The sequence below is a fragment of the Taudactylus pleione genome, unplaced genomic scaffold (genome assembly GCF_031769625.1).
Source record: "Taudactylus pleione unplaced genomic scaffold, aTauple2 ptg000465l, whole genome shotgun sequence".
Taxonomy (NCBI): domain Eukaryota; kingdom Metazoa; phylum Chordata; class Amphibia; order Anura; family Myobatrachidae; genus Taudactylus; species Taudactylus pleione.
The window spans coordinates 772,775-798,546 of NW_028284867.1; the positions used below are offsets into that span (position 1 = coordinate 772,775).

The 25,772-nt window shown below is 46.3% G+C and overlaps 1 pseudogene; it reads right to left on the bottom strand.

Moving 5' to 3' along the window:
- Positions 1–22,805: 22,805 nt before the first annotated feature.
- On the bottom strand, positions 22,806–24,409 carry LOC148504594 (E3 ubiquitin/ISG15 ligase TRIM25-like; annotated as a pseudogene).
- Positions 24,410–25,772: the final 1,363 nt, after the last annotated feature.

The following is a 25,772-nucleotide window of genomic DNA, read 5'->3' on the forward strand; positions in this document are numbered from 1 at the left end:
CGGCAAAATTAGCCTCATCCCTTAAATTTAAGTCAATGCTAGAGTCTGCTTGGGCCAATTACGAAATGAACAACCAAATACATAAAGATAACCCAGGTTTATATTGGCAAACTGCTAAGGCGGTGATTAGGGGGGAAATTATCTCCTTTATGACAAAATATAAGGCTGAACAGGACGCCACTTATAGATCTGCACAGACGGCCTTAACATCCGCATTTCAAGCTCTAAGCTTCATCCTCACCGGTGACTAGAGCCGCATATGGTGAGTGCAGGTTACACTTTGATCAAATCCTCACTCAAATGGATGATAAATATGTATACTCAGGTAAATTACATTTCTTTCGATACGGCAACAAACCTAGCCGACTCCTATCAAACATGCTGAGAGGTACCAAGCCACATAATAATATTGCAGCTCTCAAAGATGAAAGCTCTGCCATACAATTCAATGGCAAAGATATCGCGAATATCTTTTTCCGTTACTACCAAAACCTCTATTCCCAAGACCCAATAGATATCACTAAAAAGGAGGCTTTTTGGGAATCACACACCCTGCCACAGATTTCATCTGCACAGGCTGATATATTGATTGGCAAAATTACACATGAAGAGGTAGATCAGGCTGTTAAATCTCTCAAGACGTTCAAGGCCCCAGGCCCAGATGGTCTGAGTGGGGAGTTTTTCAAAATATTACGTCCCCAAATCACAGAGACTTTAACTAATGTATTTAACTCCATAATGGATAGTAAAATAATCCCTCACTATTTTAATTCAGCCATTATAAAAGTTCTGCCGAAGTCAGGCAGAGACCCCCTTTTGCCTTCATCATATAGACCCATTTCTCTACTTAACGTAGACTATAAATTATTGACAAAAATTTTAGCAGAGCGGTTGAAGTTGATTCTCCCGTCTATCATACACCCGGACCAAACCGGGTTTATTTGTGGCAGAAATTCTGTCACAAACATTAGGAAAGTCCTTACGGTGCTGCAGTCTCTGCATATGGGCGAGACGGGTGATCCCCGGTTCTTGTTGTCTTTAGACGCAGAAAAAGCGTTTGATCTGGTAACCTGGGATCACCTGTTTGAATCTCTGCGTCGGTTTGGTATGCCCGCCCTTTTTGTTGAGATCATACGATCCTTATATACTTCTCCCCTTACTCAGATTCTCACTAATAGATATTTGTCACCTGTATTCTGTACACAGAGAGGGACGAGACAGGGTTGCCCGCTTTCTCCACTTTTGTTTGCAATTGCGCTAGAGCCATTGGCGATAGCAATAAGACAGGAAACGGAGGTAAAGGGTATTACTATCAGAAACCAAACATGTAAATTGTCTTTATTTGCAGACGATATGATGCTTTTTATATCTGATCCCCTACGATCCATCCCTACACTTCTGGATCTAATTACCACATTTGGATCATTTGCAGGTTATCGCATCAATGTGAGTAAATCTGAGTTGCTCCCTATTGATGCAGCTACTTTTTTAGCTACACATCCCCACATAGCCTCTCTTTTCACAATTGCAACACATAAATTAAAATACTTAGGTATATTTATACCAGCTCAATTATCCTCTCTATATGCTTTTAATTTCTCTCCATTGCTAAATAGATTAAACTCCCAACTCCAGAATTGGAAAGATCTTAAACTCTCTCTACTCGGACGAGTAACTGTAATAAAGAGTGTGGTGTTCCCGAAACTAGCCTATCTTTTACAAACTTTACCCATTACTTTAACAAGAGCGGATGTACTGAAGTTTACGCAGATCTTTTTTAAATTCATTTGGCAGTACAAGAAACCCAGAATGCCGCGTTCCCGAGCTTACCTATTGAAAAAAGATGGAGGGCTGAGCATCCCAAGCATCTCTGCATTTGCAAAAGCTGCCATATTCCGATATATAACTGATTGGTTATTACATACCGATCACTATACTAATCCTGACTTGGAGGAAGCATTATTTCACCCATATGCCCCAGCAGCCTTGTTACACACCCCTAAAATACACATTCCTAAGATATTTCGTTCTAATATTTTATTCTGGGACACTTACACTACGTGGTTGAAGGTTAATACACATTTGGGGAAAAATCCTTTTTCATCCCCGTACATCCCCTTATGGGGTAATCCCTGTTTTCCCCCTTCACTTGACATTCCTCTTTTTAAAATGTGGAATCAAAAGGGAATCATGTCCATCAAAGATGTATTTGATCCGGGTGGCAATTTGCTCTCCTTTGTACAATTACAGGATAAATATGACATCCCTCGTACACAATTTTTTATGTTTCTACAAGTACGTCATTTCATTCAATCCTTAGATAATCCTTTATGGATCTCAATTAACACAGATACAATGGGTCGCATTCTACTCTTATGTCGCTCAACCAAATTCAGAATAGCTCATTTATATAAATACCTGATTGAAATTCCTATACATGCTTGGGCACCAGTTGCGGAAGCTTGGCACACAGAGATACCCGAATTATGTGACTTGGAGCCATTTGTTGCGAATCTGGATTGTGTTTTACCCTGCCTTAAGTCAGCGAGACTTCAAGAAATTCATCTTAGAATTTTAAATCGTACATATATGTCCCCGGCCCAACGGAGACATTTTGTGCCACTGGAGGAGGGAAATTGTGTGAAATGTGACTGCTCTAATGCCTCTCTCTCGCATAACCTCTGGTACTGCAGAAAGATCCATAGATTTTGGAATAAAATTTTGTGTTATCTAAATAATACAATACATCTTAAATTGTCCAAAAATGCGGCAGCTCTTATTTTCGCAGAATTTTCAATATGGGAGTCTGAGTCCTCCTTGGGCCCATGGAAACCTGCTCTGAGAGTCATGGTTACAGTAGCTAAACAATTTATCCTTAATTACTGGATCTCAAAATCAGCACCTACACTAATGGAATGGAAAACTGCGCTGCTGGAGGTAATTTATGCGGAGAGACGTATGGCTATCTTTAACATCGAAAGAGGGGTACGGATTTTTTCCAAAAAATGGGAACCATACATACAATGTTTACCGGTCCAGATTCGGAATAACATATGGAAAGTCTTTGATCACACGGAATGGTTTATGCTAAGAAATATCACTTAAAATGCCCCTATTGTTGCTATTTATATGTAGCTCTCTGTGAATCCCCCCAGACAAGGTATCTCTCACCTTCTGTCAGTGGTTCCCCCTCTATTTCACCTTTCTTCTTCTGTTTCTTTTATCATTTTATTCTAACTCTCCCCCTTTTTCTAATATAATTCTGCATTGATGTAGATTATATTGACGCAACGATTGACTGATATACCGAAGTTGATGTGATAATTGGTTAACTCAAAATTCAATCGCTGCTTACACTGGCTCTATAAGTTGCATAGTTTGAGTGACATTGATTGTATATTTACTTGCATTTCTATACGGTGTACTATATCGATTTTTTTATACAGTATTTGTAATTTTGTAATTTTCTACATTATATTATATTCAAGTACTTTGTTTCTTTGTACTTTGACATAATTTCAATCTATATTTGTACTATTTTCCAAAAAAGTTTGAAAAGATTAACAGTAGTTTGTATATTGTTTGTTCCAAGAAACAGACTAGTCGTTTATCAGATAATTTTATTTTCTTTAATTCTTGGATTGTGCAATGTATAATTGTTTTATTGCTGTTCAATAAAAAGATATTTAAAAAAAAAAAAAATATATCACTTTGTTTAACAAGAGACATCGATGGTATTAGCATGATGCTCAAAATCCAATGCATTGATCCAGTGCTAATATGTGTCACTACCTAGATACATTGTCATGACCCATGACCCTGAGGAAGCCCAGTGTTGGGTGAAAGGAGTAGGTCACTTATCAGCCCCTCCTCACACACACACCTTCATTAATTTAGCAGCAGAGAACCACCGAGCCTAACAACTGGAACTAAGCGGGTCCGTTACCAACCACACAGCCAGGGCTGGATTATAGGCAGGGTGGACAGGGTGGTTGCCCAGGGGCCCCCACAAATTGGGGGGGGCCTACATATTGCTCCTACCCCACCCACAATGCACCCTCCCAGGCCTGCCCAACTCCCGGCAGCATTGCAGTCTCTCTAACTGCAAAAGCCCTCCCCTCCCACCTCCTTACCTTCCAGTCCAGTGTCTTTTTGCCCAGGCTCGGCCGGGGTGGATATGATCGGCGCTCGGCCCTCTTGCCTTGCTCCCAGCTCTCCCAACCCAGGCTGCTGCTGCTCTGTAAATGGCCGGTGACAGCAGCTCCAGGAGAAGGAAGATCGGGACCAACATGGTCCTGACAAGTAACGCACCAGTGCCCAGTTCCTGGCCCTCTTCTGTGTGTGCGCACTCTGCCCTCCCCCTGCCCTTTGCAATGACAGTGGCTATGATGGAGGGGTCCAGCCAACAACCTGGCACTTCAAGGTGGCACCTGGCTGCCCAAACACAACCCTCCACGCTGGCCCCACTGCTCCCCAAAGTACCATCTGTAGTATGTAGATATCTATCTTATTACTACTATTATGCATTGGGCATAATTGTGGCAGAGGGGGTCTTTGTCATTTTTATTGGTGGGGGGCCCCACAACTTAGTTGTCCCGGGGCCCCCACAAGTATTAATTAACCCTGCATACAGCTACAGGAACCTACCACAGTCACACTGGGAAAAAGGACCCAGGCACATTGACAGGACTCACGGAGCTGAGGGAGAAAGTCTACAGCTGACCAGAGGAAACACAACAGGTAACCTACAGGTAAGGTAACCTACAGGTTGCAAACGAAGCGGAAGACATCAGCACTACATGCTGCAGAAGACTGTATTCAGCACCTATGATTAGCAGGGCAAAGGTGTACCCCATATTGAGACTTTAAGATACAGAAAATAGCAGGTTCTTGTTACATAGAGCACCTACTGTATACTGCTCATAAAACCCTAGAACTTTGCTCCATGGAGCTTAACACGGGTCTGTACAATTTCATTACAGTGTATCTAGAAAGTGACACATATTAGCACTGATCACTTTACTGATATTTAGGGGTCTATGTACTAAGCAGTGATAAGTGACAGAGTGAAAAGTGATGTCTGTGATAAGGTGCCAGCCAATCAGCTTCCAACTGTCATCTCACAGGCTATGTTTGAAAAATGACAGTTGGGAGCTGATTGGCTGGCACCTTATCACTTTTCACTCTGTCTCCTAACACTGCTTAGTAACTAGACCCCTTAGTATCAATGCAGTGCATTTTGAGCATCAAGATGATACATTTGATGTCTCTTGTTAAACCAAGTGATATTTTTAAAGTAAACTTTAATTATTATTAAGGGGGGTACACAATCATAACATTTATATATAAGGGAATGAGTGGGGTGGCACAAAATAATAAATTATTTATGAATGAGTTTCTTTCGGGGTGGCAAAATGGTCAGCACGTACCCAATCACAGAATAAAGCCCCCACACACAGAGCGATATAGCGGCAGATCCGACAGATTGGAACGGTATCGCAGCTATATTGTTCCGTTTGTGGGCATGATATCATCTGCTGCACGCTCTCATGGGGTCGTCCGTCGCTCCCCCAGATATTTCTGCATGCACGAGAGATCTGGAGAATCGACGGACGATCTTATGCATGTCTATGGGGGGGCAGCATATCGGGCGGTTAGGCACCGGATCGCTAAGAGTGTGGGGACCGCCCCGATATGTCGGCCGTCGGATCGTGGATTGCATCACTGGGTGCACATCGCACTGTGTATGGGGCCCTATAGGGATCTTATTGCTATATCAGAGCACAGGGCCAGATTAAGGCTTGTGGGGGCCCTGGGGCAACTAAATCGTGGGGGCCCTCACCATACCACATGGAGCCTACCCCTCTCCCTTGCCACATAGAGCCTAACCTCACCCCCCCTGATTACTTACCTTCTGGCTCTGTGTTGTGAATGCAGAGCACTGCTGCATTGAGCACAGAGCGGTTCCTGAAGCCCGACAGTGATCAGCGTCACGGACATGATGTGTCATGTGACACTGATGAGGGGACACGGATCCGCTCTGACTGTGTTGCTGCATTCAGAACACAGATCAGCGGCAGCTTAGCCCCCATCTGGGAACAGGGGACACTGGACACCTGCTCTACGCAGGGTCACACCTACCCTGTGCGGGCAGTGGCAAATATAGGATTTTCTGGGGGTTTCATATATGTATATATTTATATACAGTATATATATATATATATATATATATATATATACACACATGTGTGTTAAATACGCACACACATACAGACATTCCTTACTTAACGACCGAGTTCCGTTCCTATGACTAGGTCATTAATCAAATTGGTCACTAAATGAGGAGCCATATATACAGGTAATCATTTTTATTTATTCTGAATAAAGAAAAGGTCTAAAGGAAACTCAATAACAGAGGGTGTAAACGCGGTGTCACAACGCAGCTGGTAAAAAGGAATAGTCAGTCCCTAAATAGAAAGAAACTAAAGAAAAAAAAACAACAAATATATCTCAAGAATATCAAAATAAAAAGTCCATATTATGAACCAAAGTGGTAGTGCAGTTATATTGTGTGGGGTGGTAGTGCAGTTATATTGTGTGGGGTGGTAGTGCAGTTATATTGTGTGGGGTGGTAGTGCAGTTATATTGTGTGGGGTGGTAGTGCAGTTATATAGTGTGTGGTGGTAGTGCAGTTATATTGTGTGGGGTGGTAGTGCAGTTATATAGTGTGGGGTGGCAGTGCAGTTATATAGTGTGTGGTGGTAGTGCAGTTATATAGTGTGGGGTGGTAGTGCAGTTATATAGTGTGGGGTGGTAGTGCAGTTATATAGTGTGTGGTGGTAGTGCAGTTATATAGTGTGTGGTGGTAGTGCAGTTATATAGTGTGTGGTGGTAGTGCAGTTATATAGTGTGGGGAGTTAGTATAGTAACATAGTTTGCGGATGTAGTGCAGGAATATAGGACCTCATTCAGAGATTCAGAGTTGGTCGCGAGCGCTAAGCGCTCGCCAGGGGCTGGCTGGCAACTTTTAGCCTGGGGGGCAAATACATGCAGGCGGCCCTGGCAGAGGAGTAGCGTGTAGCCAGGGTGCCCGAAGAACGTGCGTGCTACGGCGCCCACCCCCTCAAATGTTTCAGGGAGGAGGCGGGTCCATATGGGATTAATGTAAGGTAAAAATAAAGATATGGGGCAGCCCCCTGTCGTAGTGCCCATATGCAGTGCTCCCGTGTGCCACAGGAGAGAACACCCTTATGCAGGCCTCCAGTAGTGCCCCCAGTAGTGATCCCCTCTTATGCAGTGCCCCCAGTAGTAAGCCCCTTATATAGTGCCCCCAGTAGTGGTCCCCCCTGTGCAGTGCCCCTTTTGCCCCCAGTAGTAAGCCCCTTATATAGTGCCCCCAATAGTGGTACCCCCTATGCAGTGCCCCTTATATAGTGCCCCCAGTAGCAGTCCACCCCCCATGCAGTGACCCCAATAGTGGTAACCCTTATGCAATGCCCCTTAAATAGTGGCCCCAGTTGTAGTCTCCCCCCTATGCAGTACCCCCAGTATTGCCCTTTATATAGAGCCCCCAGCAGTGGTCCCTCGATGCAGTGCCCCCAGTGGTAGTCCCCTCCCCCTATGTAGTGCCCCTAGTAGTAGTCCCCTCCCCCCTATGCAGTGCACCTAGTAGTAGTCCCCTCCCCTTGTAGTGCCCCTAGTAGTAGTCCCCCCCTTGTAGTGCCCCCAGTAGTAGTAGTACCCCCTTGTAGTTCCCCCAGTAGTAGCCCCCCCTTGTAGTGCCCCCAGTAGTAGTAGTCCCCCCCTTGTAGTGCCCCCAGTAGTAGTAGTCCCCCCCTTGTAGTGTCCCCAGTAGTAGTAGTCCCCCCTTGTAGTGCCCCCAGTAGTAGTAGTCCCCCCCTTTGTAGTTCCCCCAGTAGTAGTAATTCCCCCCTTTGTAGTGCCCCCAGTAGTAGGAGTCCCCCCCTTTGTAGTGCCCCCAGTAGTAGCCCCCCCTTGTAGTGCCCCCAGTAGTAATAGTCCCCCCTTGTAGGTCCCCCAGTAGTAGTAGTCCCCCCCTTGTAGTGCCCCCATTAGTAGTAGTCCCCCCCCTTGTAGTGCCCCCAGTAGTAATCCACCCCCCTGGTAGTGCCCCCAGTAGTAATCCCCCCCTGGTAGTGCCCCCATAGTAATCCCCCCTGGTAGTGCCCCCAGTAGTCCCCCCCCCAGTAGAGAGAGACTTAATTAAAAAAAAAAAAAAATCACTTACCTGAAACTCCCGGTCCTGGTCCCGCCGCTAACAGCTCCTCCGGCCACTTTGCATGGGAGAGACGTCATTACTCATGACGTCTCTCCCATCACCCACTGCGAGAGCCGGAAGATGGCTCCCGCAGTGGGAGCAGCAGTAGCCGATGAGAGTCTGACAGACTCTCAGCGGCTGCTAATTACAGCAAACACACAGCTGCCGGCTCTGGCGGCTGTGTGTTTGTGCTGTGTAGCGCTGACCGAACTCCGTCCGGTCAGCGCTATACACGCGGTGCAGTCTGTGTCACAGTGACACAGACTGCCCGCGGCCCGTATGACGCTGCGGCCCGGGGGGCACATGGCACCCTGCCCCCCGGCCCAGCCCGCCACTGGCGCTCGCAACCGACTCAATGTTTTGGTCCTGCGCACGCGCAGCGGCCGCACTGCGTGTGCGCAAGCCCCGGAGCGAGAGAGAAATTCTCTCGCTCCAGAGCTCTCTACAAAAGGGGCGGCTGTCGATGTTGATCGACAGCTCGCCCCGTTTTGTAGGCGGGGCGGGGGGGTATTTACACAAACGGAGGCGTGATGTCAGTGGGGAGCTTCCTGCTCGATCAGAGCAGGTAGCTCCCTGGGGCTTGCGGTTGCCGAGATCCAACCTTAGGGTCTTGTCGCAAGCCCCAATGGTCGCGATGGACTTGACCATCGCGACCATCACCCTGGTTGCTAGCTAAGCTGTGGGTGGTAACCCACAGCGTAGCTAGTGACCAGGAGGCCGCAATAAAAAAAAGAAGCGGCCGCCCTCATTCAGAACGAGCGTCCGCTTCTTGCGACTGCCTCTGAATGAGGGCCATAGTGTGGGGATGAATCATAGTGATGTAGTGTGAGAAGGTAGTACAGTGATGTAGTGTGAGAAGGTAGTACAGTGATGTAGTGTGAGAAGGTAGTACAGTGATGTAGAGTGTGGAGGTAGTACAGTGATGTAGTGTGAGAAGGTAGTACAGTGATGTAGTGTGAGAAGTTAGTACAGTGATGTAGAGTGGGTAGGTAATACAGTGATGTAGTGTGAGAAGGTAGTACAGTGATGTAGAGTGGGGAGGTAGTACAGTGATGTAGTGTGAAAAGGTAGTAGAGTGATGTAGTGTGAGAAGGTAGTACAGTGATGTAGTGTGAGAAGGTAGTACAGTGATGTAGTGTGAGAAGGTAGTACAGTGATGTAGAGTGTGGAGGTAGTACAGTGATGTAGTGTGAGAAGGTAGTACAGTGATGTAGTGTGAGAAGGTAGTACAGTGATGTAGAGTGGGGAGGTAGTACAGTGATGTAGTGTGAGAAGGTAGTACAGTGATGTAGAGTGGGGAGGTATGACAGTGATGTAGTGTGAGAAGGTAGTACAGTGATGTAGTGTGAGAAGGTAGTACAGTGATGTAGTGTGAGAAGGTAGTACAGTGATGTAGTGTGAGAAGGTAGTACAGTGATGTAGTGTGAGAAGGTAGTACAGTGATGTAGAGTGGGGAGGTAGTACAGTGATATAGTGCTGGGATGTATCAGTGATGTAGTGTGAGAAGGTAGTACAGTGATGTAGTGTGAGAAGGTAGTACAGTGATGTAGTGTGAGAAGGTAGTACAGTGATGTAGTGTGAGAAGGTAGTACAGTGATGTAGTGTGAGAAGGTAGTACAGTGATGTAGTGTGAGAAGGTAGTACAGTGATGTAGAGTGTGAGAAGGTAGTACAGTGATGTAGTGTGAGAAGGTAGTACAGTGATGTAGTGTGAGAAGGTAGTACAGTGATGTAGAGTGGGGAGGTAGTACAGTGATATAGTGCGGGGATGTATCAGTGATGTAGTGTGAGAAGGTAGTACAGTGATGTAGTGTGAGAAGGTAGTACAGTGATGTAGTGTGAGAAGGTAGTACAGTGATGTAGTGTGAGAAGGTAGTACAGTGATGTAGTGTGAGAAGGTAGTACAGTGATGTAGTGTGAGAAGGTAGTACAGTGATGTAGTGTGAGAAGGTAGTACAGTGATGTAGAGTGGGGAAGTAGTACAGTGATATAGTGCGGGGATGTATCAGTGATGTAGTGTGAGAAGGTAGTACAGTGATGTAGTGTGAGAAGGTAGTACAGTGATGTAGTGTGAGAAGGTAGTACAGTGATGTAGTGTGAGAAGGTAGTACAGTGATGTAGAGTGGGGAGGTAGTACAGTGATATAGTGTGGGGATGTATCAGTGATGTAGTGTGAGAAGGTAGTACAGTGATGTAGTGTGAGAAGGTAGTACAGTGATGTAGAGTGGGGAGGTAGTACAGTGATGTAGTGTGAGAAGGTAGTACAGTGATGTAGAGTGGGTAGGTAGTACAGTGATGTAGTGTGAGGAGGTAGTACAGTGATGTAGAGTGGGGAGGTAGTACAGTGATATAGTGCGGGGATGTATCAGTGATGTAGTGTGAGAAGGTAGTATTGTGTATACTGGGCCTGATTCAGAGCCGGATGCTCTGACCAGAGCGCTCGCTCTGAATCAGGGCCCTCCTCCATTAAAATGGAGCGTCCTCCTGGACGCTCGTATATGCTGTGGGTCACCACCCACAGCATATACGAGTGTCCAAAAAGATGGTCGCGATGGTCTTGACCATCGCGACCATCGGACTTGCGAGGGAAACCCTGCGGTCGGGTTTCCCAGCCACAAGCCCTGGAGTGATTTTGGCTCTATCAGAGCCAAAATCACTCCCACTGACATCACTAGTGATGTCAGTGGGGCCGGCTTCAGACGGTAGGCGTTCTCATGGGAATGCCTCCGTCTGGCAGGCACGCCCCCGGCACGCCCACCAAAGGGGGCGTGTTGTCAATCAACATCGACAGCACGCCCCCTTTGGTGCGAGACCCCCGAGCGATGGAAAGCCCGTCGCTCGCCGGGTCTCGCGCATGCGCACGACGGAGCTCCCTCCGTCATGCGCATGCGCAGTGGGGAACATCGACCCAATTGCGAGCGTACTAACCCCCACTGAGTGGTATAATGGGGGATGCAGTGCTAGTGTGGGTAGGTAGTGTAGTGATATAGTGTTGTGATGTAGTGTGGGGAGGTAGTGCAGTGATATAGTGTGTTGATGTAGTGTGGGGAGGTAGTGCAGTGATATAGTGTTGTGATGTAGTGTGGGGAGGTAGTGCAGTGATATAGTGTGTTGATGTAGTGTGGGGAGGTAGTGCAGTGATATAGTGTAGGGAGGTAGTGCAGTGATATAGTGTAGGGAGGTAGTGCAGTGATATAATACACCAAATACACCACCACACCCCCACTGCCTGCCCGGGAAAACATCTCTGCAGCGCTGATCATACCCTTTGCAGTGGCACAATAGGCCCTTGATAAATTTCAGCTCAAGGCCCATGTGGACCTTAATCTGGCACATACCCCCACCTTGCCAGTCTGACCCTTGGGTATCCTTAGGCTCTTATATCAAAATATGATACTTTAAAATAAACAGAAAAAACAATAGCTTACTGTACGTAGCAGCTGCAGAGGTAGAGCTGCGTGAACTCATCTTCATTCAAAGCTCCCTTCTTTCCAGGCACTGCTAAGCCCCATTTTGATCAATTCCACATTAGGGATGGCCATCGACCATCGATGTTTCCAAAACATTGATGGTTCCTAGGCCGATGTCAACTAGTTTTGAGTGGGAACCGATGGTATTTTTTAGGTAAGACGGAGCTTAGTCCCGCCCCATTTATGATTGGGACACCCCAACGATGGCCAGCCATACTCCACGTTGTCTGATGGGGACGGAACTTATTCTCTGCATGACTGAGTGAGAGGGAAGGGGAGGAGGCGGACGTCCACTGCACGGAGGCTGCGGCCTGCACCCACCACCACCAGCAAAAGGAGTTTTGGCACAGACTGGGATTGTCATGTTCTGACAGTGAGTCAGTCAGAACATGCTGGTCAGCCCTGTCTCCCATAGTGGTCAGCTAAGCCCCACCCCCTCACAGAAAGGAGCCCACTGAGGAATTACCCAACTCCCCGGTAGGCCAGTCCAAGCCTGGCGGTAAGCTATGCTCCCTGAAAATGTGCCCTCTCCGCCACGTTATCTATTGAATTAATGTTGCGCAACAAAATGTTGTTTGTGCACTTGTTGTGCACAACTCCTTGGAATGTCTTCCTTTCCCCCAACTTCTCCCTGCTGTCTGTTCCTACTGCTGATCCTCTATAAAAGTGGTCATATTCCTCCTTACATACCCCACAGGAAACCGGCGGTGCATCCAATGCAACACACTGTGGCCCACACTGATGAAGGGGCTGCTGCCAGGAGGGCATAGCTGTCAGCAGATCAGCCAGGGCTGGTGACTCTCTGAAAGGGGCGTTAGGAGGCCCGACTTCAGGGCCCACGTCCCCTGCATACAGATCACATTGTGCTTTGTGTATTAGGGGGTAATATAGGGGTTCTGTGTGTACTGTGGGTAATATGGGGGCGCTGTGTGTACTGGGGGTAATATGGGGTGTTATGTGTACTGGGGCGAATGGTGGTCCTGTGTGTACTGGGGGTAATATGTGGGTATGTGTTCTGGGGGTAATATGGGAGCGCTTTGTGTACAGGGGGATAATATGGGGCACATGGTGTATATTGCAGGGTGCCATGGGGGTGCATTGTGTACTGGGGAGTAATATGGGGTGCTGTGTGTATTAGTGGGTTGTTGTGTGTACTGATGGGTAGTATGGGGGGGCTGTCAATACTGGAGAATTATATTCTGGTGTCAATACTGGAGAACTATATTGTGGTGCTGTGTGCACTGAGGAGTATTGTGGTGCTGTGTGTATACTGAAAGGTGTTATGAGGGTGCTGTGTATACTGAGTGGTATAATGGGGGGTGCAGTGCGTACTGAAGGGTACACCTAGTTTTGTGACTCACTGCGTACTATGAGTAAACACGCTGTCCCTGTGAAGTCCCTTTCTGCATTCTTTTCATTTATACAAGTAGAATTTCCTCTCTAAATAGTATTGCCCATGCTCCGTATGCCCGCTGACGTGCCACTGCTGTGCCTTCATAATATAGGCTGCTAAATAATGGCTACTCTATGCGGCCAATGGGCTCACATATCTGGGAGTGAGGAAATGTTGCCAGGACAAGGAGGCTGCACAGGACACGGGACAGGAGGCTGTGTGAGGGCACGGGACAGGAGGCTGTGTGAGGGCACGGGACAGGAGGCTGCAGAGGGCATGGGATAGAAGGCTGCAGAGGACAGGGAACAGGAGGCTGCAGAAGGCATGGGACAGGAGGCTGCAGAGGACAGGGGACAGGAGGCTGTGTAAGGGCACGGGACAGGAGGCTGTGTGAGGGCACAGGACAGGAGGCTGCAGAGGGCATGGGACAGGAGGCTGCAGAGGACAGGGGACAGGAGGCTGCAGAGTACAGGGGACAGGAGCCTGTGTGAGGGCACAGGACAAGAGGCTGTGTGAGGGCACGGGACAGGAGGCTGCAGAGGGCACGGGACAGGAGGCTGCAGAGGGCACGGGACAGGAGGCTGCAGAGGGCACGGGACAGGAAGCTGCAGAGGGCACAGGACAAGAGGCTGTGTGAGGGCACGGGACAGGAGGCTGCAGAGGGCATGGGACAGGAGGCTGCAGAGGGCACGGGACAGGAGGCTGCAGAGGGCACGGGACAGGAGGCTGTGTAAGAGCATGGGACAGGAGGCTGTGTGAGGGCACGGGACAGGGGGCTGCAGAGGACAGGGAACAGGAGGCTTCAGAGGGCATGCGACAGGAGGCTGCAGAGGACAGGGGACAGGAGGCTGTGCGAGGGCACGGGACAGGAGGATGCAGAGGACAGGGGACAGGAGGCTGCAGAGGGCATGGGAAAGGAGGCTGCAGAGGACAGGAGCCTGTGTGAGGGTACAGGATAAGAGGCTGTGTGAGGGCACAGGACAGGAGGCTGCAGAGGGCATGGAACAGGAGGCTGTGTGAGAGCACGGGACAGGAGGCTATGTGAGGGCACGGGACAGGAGGCTGTGTGAGGGCACAGGACAGGAGGCTGTGTGAGGGCACAAGACAGGAGGCTGTGGGCCTGATTCAGACCCGCTCGCGGACAGGGGACAGGAGGCTGCAGAGGACAGGGGATAGGAAGCTGCAGAGCACAGGGGACAGGAGGCTGCAGAGGACAGGGGACTGGAGGCTGCAGAGGACAGGGGACAGGAGGCTGTGTGAGGGCACAGGACAGGAGGCTGTGTGAGGGCACAGGACAGGAGACTGCAGAGGACAGGGGACAGGAGGCTGCTGAGATAGGTAGATAGATAGATAGATAGATACTGTAGATAGATATGAGGTAGATAGATATGAGGTAGATAGATAGATAGATAGATAGATAGATATGAGATAGATATGGGATAGATATATATTAGATAGATAGATAGATAGATAGATATTAGATAGATAGATAGATAGATAGATAGATATGGGATAGATAGATATGGGATAGATAGATATGAGATAGATATGGGATAGATAGATATTAGATAGATAGATAGATAGATAGATAGATAGATATGGGACAGATAGATAGATAGATAGATAGATAGATAGATATGGGATAGATATATATTAGATAGATAGATATTAGATAGATAGATAGTTATGAGATAGATAGATATGAGATAGATATGGGATAGATAGATATGGGATAGATAGATATGAGATAGATATGGGATAGACATATATTAGATAGATAGATAGATAGATAGATAGATAGATATGGGACAGATAGATAGATAGATAGATATGAGATTGATAGATAGATAGATATGGGATAGATATATATTAGATAGATAAATATTAGAAAGATAGATAGATATATATGAGATAGATAGATATGAGATAGATATGGGATAGATAGATATGGGATAGATAGATAGATATGAGATAGATATGGGATAGATAGATAGATATTAGATAGATAGATAGATAGATAGATATGGGACAGATAGATAGATAGATATGAGATAGATAGATAGATAGATAGATATGGGATAGATATATATTAGATAGATAGATATTAGATAGATAGATAGATAGATAGATAGATATGGGACAAACAGACAGATAGATAGATAGATAGATAGATAGATATGGAACAGATAGATGGATAGATAGACAGATAGATAGATATGGGATAGATATATATTAGATAGATAGATAGATAGATATGGGACAGATAGATAGATATTGGACAGATAGATAGATAGATATGGGTAAGATAGATAGATATGGGATAGATAGATAGATAGATAGATAGACAGACATGGGATAGATAGATAGATAGATAGATATGGGACAGATAGATAGATAGATAGATAGATATGAGATAGATAGATATGGGATAGATATATATTAGATAGATAGATAGATAGATAGATAGATATGGGACAGATAGATAGATAGATATGGGACAGATAGATAGATAAATAGATAGATATGAGATAGAAAGATATGGGATAGATATATATTAGATAGATAGATATTAGATAGATAGATAGATAGATAGATATGGGACAGATAGATAGATATGGGACAGATAGATAGATAGATAGATAGATATGGGACAGACAGATAGATAGATATGGGACAGATAGATAGATAGATAGATAGATAGATAGATAGATAGATAGATATGGGACAGATAGATAGATAGATAGATAGATAGATATGGGACAGATAGATAGATATGGGACAGACAGATAGATAGATAGATAGATAGATAGATAGATATGGGATAGATATATATTAGATAGATAGATATTAGATAGATAGATAGATATGGGACAAACAGACAGATAGATAGATAGATAGATAGATAGATAGATAGATATGGAACAGATAGATGGATAGATAGACAGATAGATAGATAGATAGATAGATAGATATGGGATAGATATATATTAGATAGATAGATGGATAGATAGATAGATAGATAGATATGGGACAGATAGATAGATATTGGACAGATAGATAGATAGATAGATATGGGTAAGATAGATAGATAGAAAGATAGATAGATAGATAGATAGATAGATAGATATGGGACAGATAGATAGATAGATATGGGACAGATAGATAGATATGGGACAGACAGATAGATAGATAGATAGATAGATAGATAGATAGATAGATAGATAGATAGATAGATAGATAGATAGGGGACCTCATTCAGAGTCGGTCGTTGCGGCCGCTCGGTCGTAGGGGAAAGGGGCCCGATATGCATATTAAGCGATCCCAAGTTGCAGTCCTAAGATGAGATCGTTAGCTGAACGACCGAGGGTAAGAAGTGGCCGTAAGACTAAATAACGCCCCCTTCTCGTTCACCACACACGTCATCTCCTGGGATATAAGGATTAATCGCGAGCATCGGGAACTATCGGAACTGGTCGTAGTGCTTAAGTTTGACCATACCCTCTCTTAAGCACTACGATCAAGTCAGTGTACAAACCTCCCATGTCACGTGTGCTATGACACTACTTTGTTAATTATGCACTCCCATAAAACGCCGTTCGCATAATTAGACACGCCTGCGTTCGGATCTCCACTCCCCCGTTTTCAAGCACCTTCCCCAGTTACCACCCACAAGCGCTTCATTCTGTCACTCAAACTACCGACCTGGCTGTGTTCAAGGAGATAGAAATTTCTGATCATAGCCGCTAGTTTGCGCACGCGCATTGCGAACTTTACGCATGCGCAGTTTAGCGAACATCGGTGGCGTATGACCGTGCGGCCGCAACGACCGACTCTGAATGAGATCCTGGGTCTTTTGTGCATCCTTCCTACCAAGTGCTCACCTGACCTCTCTCTGCTGCCGAGCTGTGACCAGAGCTATAGACACAGAGGCAGCCAGGCACAGGGGAGAGAAGCCAGTGAGGGAGCTGATCTCACCTACAGAGCTGGGGGAGACGGAAGCTGTGGTGAAGCCTGGTCTGACTCTGTGACAAACAAGGGACAGAGAGGAGACAGGAGAGCCCAGCCACAGCAGGAAAGGGCTGAAGTGACAGGCAGAAGAGCAGCCAATGACAGCCAGGGATTGAGAGCCAGGAGTTCCCTCCTAGAGGAGGCTGAGTTGTGAGCTGGGGGAGCTGTTCTAGCAGCTCATAGGAGAGCAGCACAGCCGGCAAGTTTGGTCAGTATAATAACACTGCACCTCTGCATGTCAGACTGAGGACAGGGACGAGACTTTCAGCAGTTACCCCATAAGTATCTCCACACAGGCTGCAAGGTTGTTGCTAGATCCAAATTGAAGAATGGACCTGTGACGTCACAACCACGTGACCGCTGCAGCAGGGGCCGGACTGCTACTAGTGTTACTATCCACGTGGGCATAGAAGGGGAATATAAACCTGTGGCAAGTGATGCGTGGCGAGCGTTCACTTTTGGCCCCCAGTTTTAAACCTTGCCCCTCCCCCTTTGATCGCGGGTCATATGATTGCGACATCACAGATCCAGTAAAGCTTCTCCTTCTAGACCTAACCCATGCTGCAAACTTAACCTCAAGCGCAAATGACGGGAAAAAGGCTGTGGCGGCCATTTTCCAGCCGTTTTTTACAGCGCAGACACCGGCACCGATGTGGGACTCCGGAGAGATGAGTATAATATGGGTGCTGGGTGTGCGGTGTGGGCCCCCCTGGGCCCAGGGGCCCGTGTGCCCCGCACATCCTGCAACCATTATAAATAGGCCCCGGTGTGCCAGGTTATTACAGCTCAGACTTCAGTGTAGGACTCACATGCAGCAAGTAGTGAATGAGAGCAGCTGTGTGAGTTCAGTTGTAACTAAAAGCAAAGGACTATCTGAGTTGCATGATGACTGAAAGCTAATGGAGCATACACACGGTCAGATAATGGAGCATACACACGGTCAGATAATGGTGCATACACACGGTCAGATAATGGAGCATACACACGGTCAGATAATGGTGCATACACATGGTCAGATAATGGTGCATACACACGGTCAGATAATGGTGCATACACACGGTCAGGTAATGGTGCATACACACGGTCAGATAATGGAGCATACACACGGTCAGCTAATGGTGCACACACACGGTCAGATAATGGTGCATACACACGGTCAGATAATGGAGCACACACACGGTCAGATAATGGAGCACACACACGGTCAGATAATGGTGCACACACACGGTCAGATAATGGAGCACACACACGGTCAGATAATGGAGCACACACACGGTCAGATAATGGTGCACACACACGGTCAGATAATGGAGCATACACACGGTCTGATAATGGAGCATACACACGGTCAGATAATGGAGCATACACACGGTCAGATAATGGTGCATACACACGGTCAGATAATGGAGCATACACACGGTCAGATAATGGTGCATACACACGGTCAGATAATGGTGCATACACACGGTCAGCTAATGGTGCATACACACGGTCAGATAATGGTGCATACACACGGTCAGATAATGGTGCACACACACGGTCAGATAATGGAGCACACACACGGTCAGCTAATGGTGCACACACACGGTCAGATAATGGTGCACACACACGGTCAGATAATGGAGCACACACACGGTCAGATAATGGAGCACACACACGGTCAGATAATGGAGCACACACACGGTCAGATAATGGAGCACACACACGGTCAGATAATGGAGCACACACACGGTCAGATAATGGAGCACACACACGGTCAGATAATGGTGCACACACACGGTCAGATAATGGAGCACACACACGGTCAGATAATGGAGCATACACACGGTCAGATAATGGTGCATACACACGGTCAGCTAATGGTGCATACACACGGTCAGATAATGGTGCATACACACGGACATCATGATGTCTCTGCCATAGATCCAAGGAGCAGTCGGACCAGATGGCAGCGGACGCAGGAGCGGGGCTTAAGGTAAGTATTTTATTTGTATTTTTAATTGTATTTTTTTTGAGGCATTACTACTGGGGGCATTAACACTGGGGCACTTCTAATGGGGGCATTACTACTGGGGGCATAACTATAGGGTGCATTACCACTGGGGGCACTACTAATGGGAGCATTACTATTGGGGCACTACTAATGGGTACATTACTACTGGGGGCACTATTAATGGGGGCATTGCATAAGGGGCACCACTAATGCAGGCACTGCATAAGGGGCACCACTACTGGGGGCATTGTGTAAGGGGCACCACTGCTGTGGGCACTGCATAAGGGGCACCACTACTGGGGGAATTGTGTAAGGGGCACCACTGCTGTGGGCATTGTGTAAGGGGCACCACTGCTGTGGGCACTGTGTAAGGGGCACCACTACTGTGGGTATTGTATAAGGGGCACTACTACAGTGAGCATTGTATAAAAGGGGCACTACTGTGTGTCATAACATGAATAAGGGACTACTGTGTGGCATAACATGAATTGGGGATACTATTGTGTGACCATGCACCTTTCTTTCGAGACCACGCTCCCTTTTCTGCACCGCCTCTTTAGGACCACTTTGCGCACTGCTACCCAGAATGCCGGGCATGACATCATTCCCGCCAGGTGCGCCTGGCATTCTGGGAGGAGCACAGTGTGACTGCTGGACTGGTAAGGGGGGAGAGTTCACGGAGCTGCGCACCTTGATCCCGATTTTTTTATTTCTTTTTTGGTGGAGGAGCCGGGGGGTATCACTGTGCTTTAGAACCCTAGTGACACCTCTGATACATAGATCTCTGTTCTCATGTATAAATAAACTTTGTAATACTTACCTCTCCGAAGTCCTGCGTTGGGTCTCCCAGCACTGTTCAAATGCCGGAAAATGACTGCCGCAGCCATTTTTCCAGTGTTTTGTGCATGCGCTGTGAGGAGATCTCCAAGAAAATGTCAGCCTCGCCAGTTCCCCGGTGATCTGCGCATGCGCAATAGACTTGGCACCCTCTAGTGCCCAGAGTAGTCAGTCGGCTGCCGGCCACCAGAGTAAGAGGAGGGGGCCCGTAACAGGTGAGGCACACGGGCCTCTTCCTCTCTAAAGACGCCCCAGGCTAAATGTAACAATAAAACTGTTCTCCATTTTGAGTGATTGTGGTAAAGCAGGTGATCGTACAGCAGAAAGAAACATAACCTCATACTAAACGTTCCAGATGTGGTGTAAGTGGTTATAAATATCACTTAATTGTATGTAATAATATACACGTTGCATTGGCAAAGAAAAAAAAAGGGTAATCAAACATTTGTATGTGGTATTTTCCAAGCAGGCCCAAATTAATATAATAAAACCCCCATGCTTGGGTGGAGGCACTTGTAGAGACGATAGATCACTAGGCTATAGGCATAAAAGTGGATTATGGGCCTAATTGAGTGGTGGATGCTATTACAGCCATGAACGTCTTTTTATGCACCCTGATTACATCTTCATGCTAATGCAACAGCCAATGGGCCTGAGATGCCCACCGGCCACTCTACGTACAAAGGCACACCATCAGACTTTGCACCAGTCCTATGGAGGCGCGGAATGTATGTCTCAACATGGCCGCTGGTTCCGCTGCAACTGCATCAAATGCCGCAGTTGCTGGCCATGAAACGCCTGTGACGCACCTGCGTCTGGCCAGCCGCCCCACTGGTACCTCCCAGGAACGCCCAGTTATTTGAAAAGGAGGAGGGCTAGTACTCAACGCTAATATTTCCACCCGATTAGCCATGCTGTGCCCACTGCAGGGAGCTTGGAGATGACATCATCGCTGAGCACACCAGAAACTCCAAACAGGCTTTTTTGTGACCCAGGTTGGATAACCAGGGATGGACCATTCCTCCATGACTGTGCCAGGTTTGACACTGGTAGCTACCAGGGTTGAATACCCAGGTATGTCCTTTCACACCAAGCTGGGTATCACCGACATGCCTAGTAATGACCATAATAATCCTTGTAGGATGAGTCCTGGCCGTCACTGATATTATGTCCCTCCTCCACATGGGGATACGGAATGGGATTGAAATCCAGCTGCCGGTTCAAATCCCAACAGCATGAGCCCGACAGCAGGAAATCCCGACAGTGGCAGGTAAGTGATCTAACCCTCCCCTCTCCCCCCCTAACCCTTGTGGCCGCTGGTCACATAACTACATCTCGGGGATACTGTGGGGAACCTGTGTGGAGGAAATATACAGGGACTGTTGTCTCTTGTGTCATTACCCCAAGCGCACAGGAAATCCCAGCACACCAAGCTCCCAGCACTATGTGTATAACCTTATTCATTTCTGCAAGTCAGTGTAACGGTTACACAAAAATGTACATTATAGTCACTGACTGGTATAATCAGAAGTTACAGTTACACTGTTATTATACAGACACTCTTAGGGGTAAATTTACTAAGATGGGAGTTCTATTTAAGAAGTGATGTTGCCCATAGCAACCAATCCCATTCTACTTCTCATTTATCTCGCACCTTCTAGAAGATAATACCTTAAATCTAATTGGTTGCTGTGGGCAACATCACTTAATAGATCTCCCATCTTAGTAAATTTACCCCTTATAGTTATTTTATATTAGAATACAATGTGATCTGAGAGCTACAACAAGTATAATGCCATATAATAGGCTGGTCACACACTGGCTAAGAGTTATTACAGCTGCGCGCAGATACGGGGAAGCTGGAAATCTCTCAGATAGTTGATGTGAACCTGCTGGACACACATGTAACACAGCCAGAGGCCAAGTGCTGGGGAATTGGGCACCTGGTAACCCAACACCTAGAGGGGTATTCAATATGGGAGCGATAACTTCGTTTTTGCGTTAATATCACACTTATGACGTCATTATCGCAGGTTTTAGTTTTACACCGTATTCAATTTCAAAGACTTATCGCAGTTTTGAAAAGTCTTTGATAAAAAACGGTGATAACTTTTCACCATTGAATAGGTGTTGAAATAAAGTGCAGAATTGGGGTTTAGGGGTGCAGGCTTAAAAAAAATAGCCTGCACCCCTGGGAATGACATTTAAAAAAGAACTGTGTCAAAAAAAGGTTTTTAAAAAAATAGGGACACCCCAAAAAATTAATTTTAAAATTGGGGTGAAAAAAAAAAAATGGGAAAAAAATTATTAACAATAGGGAAATAGGTTCAGGTCTATTCTGCAAGTATGCGGCACGTGTTTTCTAGAATAGATTTATAGCGGCAGGTGCACAAATGCAGAATTTTTAAAAACTTACTTTAGGGACTTAAAAATATGCTAGTAGCCATTTTCATGTACCCCAAATTTGATGGGACCACTTAAAAAAATTAAAAAAATAACCTAAGTGCTCTTCTGCAACACTTCTTCAATGTCGGGAAAAAACACCTGCTGCGGCTATTTAAAGGAAAAATTCGTAACTTTACGCAAATCCAACTTTGGAGGCTCCCGTTTTCGTTAAATTTATATTGAATACGGGGATAAGCGGGCGCGCGCCCGATACATTAATGCAGGTAAAAACGCCAATATGAAACGTTAACTTCGACAGTGAAGTTAACGTTTCATATTGAATACCCCTCCTAGAGTGAAGCAAGAGCTCAGATGTAGCCCCACCCACTGCATCATTCCATAGGCTAAATGCCCTACCAATCAGAATCCCCTCCCTGTGATGTCACCAGTCTCTGGGCAGATTTCTTATGGTAATTCCTCCCATCTTCTGATTCCTCCAGATATAGTTATAGAATCTTCCCATACACCTAATGCAGCATGAAGGGGCTCAGTGAGGGTGGCAGTGTAGGTGTGTAAGTGTCTGATGGGGTCACACAGAGAATAAAAGGACAGCTGTCCTGCCTCATAATCCAGGTATATCTTCACTCTGTCACAGGGGATATTGTCAGGTAACCGGATCTCTGTATTATCATGTCTCAATGCGTGCTGATTATACCACCAACACACACACCAGGACTTGTTATTATATCCAATGACTGACTGACATCCTCTCCTGTCTATACTGGGATAACACATCCCCACCCTCCAGTTCTCTGATTTACTGACATCCACTTCCCAGTAATGTCGCCCTGAGGAGAATCTCCTGGTGCTTATTACCTGATTATACTGAAATCTCTCTGGTGTTACTGGATATCTCTGGTTTGATGACCAGATAACAGTTTTCCTGTTACCAGATAGCTTTATCTTATTACCAGCTGTGGTTACATCCAGTAATAGGTCTGTAGCTTCCTGCACATAGATCCCTGTATTTATACCTGTTATTATATCAGATAATGTGTGTAATGTCCCTGAGATGAGACCCATATCCAGATCTCCTGCACCATGGACCTGGTTATCATGTCTCTCTGTGTCCTCATTATCACACAAGTCACCTGTGTCTGGTTCCTGTAAGACAGTCACTGGATCACGCATGTTACACAGCTCCTCAATGTGACGCATCTTCCTGGACAGCTTGTCCTTCTTTATTTCCAGCTGCTGGATCAGATCAGAGACTGAGAGTGAAATGTGCTGTTCCTGCCTGGAGATCTCACTCAGGACTCTCTTCTCCAGGTCTTCCAGCTGTCTCCTGATGTCTCTAAACAGGGCAGTGACTGTCTCTGTTGCACTAGCTGCTTTTCCTTGATCTTCTCTCCTGCGCTCCTGCAGACTCTGGGCTCTTTTCTCAGTCTCCTCTCTCTTTGTGGTCAATTTCTGCAGATCATTTCTCAGCTTCTCCTTCTTCTTCTCAGAGGCCTCATCCAGTGACTCCATCTGATGTCCTCTGTGTTCCCCGATCAGACAGCAGGACACACAGATACAGGCAGCGTCCTCAGTGCAGTAATACTCCAGGATCTTCTTATGGACGGAGCATTTCCTGTTCCCCAGGGAAGTGGTGGGATCAGATAAGACGTGTTCTGCTGACTTGCTGTGTACTCTCAGGTGATTATCACACAGAGAAGCCTCACACAGCAGACAGGATTTGGCAGCAGGTACAGGAGAGTGAATGCAGTAAGTGCAGAAGATCCCAGTCTCCTCCTGATCTGGCCGAGTACATAGTAATCTCTCCACTATGTTACCCAGAGGAATGTTCCGTATCATGGCAGGACGCTCCTGGCACTGTGCTCTGCATTCAGGACAAGTATAAACTCCAGACCTCTCCTGTGAATCCAGCACATGATCAATACAGACCCGGCAGAAGTTATGGCCACATCTCAGGGTTACAGGATCTGTATAAATGTTCAGGCAGATGGAACAGTCCAGTTCCTGTCTCAGATCAGCAGATGCCATCGCTGGCAGCAGGAGAGAGAAATGAAAGTGAAAGTCTCTGACACTCAGATACCAGTGGGTGTGTTTCATATGTTTCCACGCTGTTTTGTGCTAAGGCCAATCGTCCAGATGCTGATAGGACATGACTTATTTTAAGCAAGTAATATCATTAATTGACACTCCTCATGTGATAAAAGAGTGGTAGCTGCTTACTCAGTGAAGTACAGTATGTGCTGGTGAGCACATAACACAAAAACAACCAACAATGGAGAGGAAATTGAGCTCCTAAAAGTGTCCAAAAAGTATAATGTGTGGTATATATATATATATATATATATATATATATATATATACGCTACCGTTCACAAGTTTGGGGTCATTTAGAAATTTCCTTATTTTTGAAAGAAAAGCACTGTTTTTTTCAATGAAGAGAACATTAAATTAATCAGAAATACACTCTATACATTGTTAATGTGGTAAATGACTATACTAGCTGCAAATGTCTGCTTTTTACAGGAATATCTACATAGGTGTATAGAGGCCCATCTCCAGCAACCATCACTCCAGTGTTCTAATGGTCAGAGCCGTAACTAGACTTTTTGGTGCCCTGTGCCAGAAAGAGCATTGGCGCCACCCTAATTTTTCAAAGGGACATAATGCACCCAAAAAAGGGCCATGGCTTCATGGGGAAGGGCCAGGGAAGAGATAGGGGAGGCCAGGAGATGCTGGGGATGAAATAACAGGAAGCTACAAGCAAGAATGATAATAAACAGAAATTTGACAGGCCCAAACATCGCCCCCTGACTTGTGGTGCCCTGTGCGATGGCACCGGCCGCACTACCCTAGCTACGGCCCTGCTAATGGTACATTGTGTTTGCTAAGCACATTAGAAGACTAATGGATGATTAGAAAACCCTTGAAAACCTTTGTGCAATTATGTTAGCACAGTTGAAAATGGGTTTGCTCGTTAGAGAAGCTATAAAACTGGCCTTCCTTTGAGCTAGTTGAGTATCTAGAGCATCACATTTGTGGGTTCGATTATACTCTCAGAATGGCCAGAAAAAAAGAGAACTTTCATTTGAAACTCGACAGTCTTTTCTTGTTCTTAGAAATGAAGGCTATTCCATGCGAGAAATTGCCAAAAAAATTAACATTTCCTACAATGGTGTGTACTACTCCCTTCAGAGAACAGCACAAACAGGCTTTAACCAGAGTAGAAAGAGAAGTGGGAGGCCCCGGTGCACAACTGTGCTAGAAGACAAGTACATTAGAGATTCTAGTTTGAGAAATAAATGCGTCACAAGTCCTCAACTGGCAGCTTCATTAAATGGTACCCGCAAAACGCCAGTGTCAACGTCTACAGTGAAGAGGCGACTCCGGGATG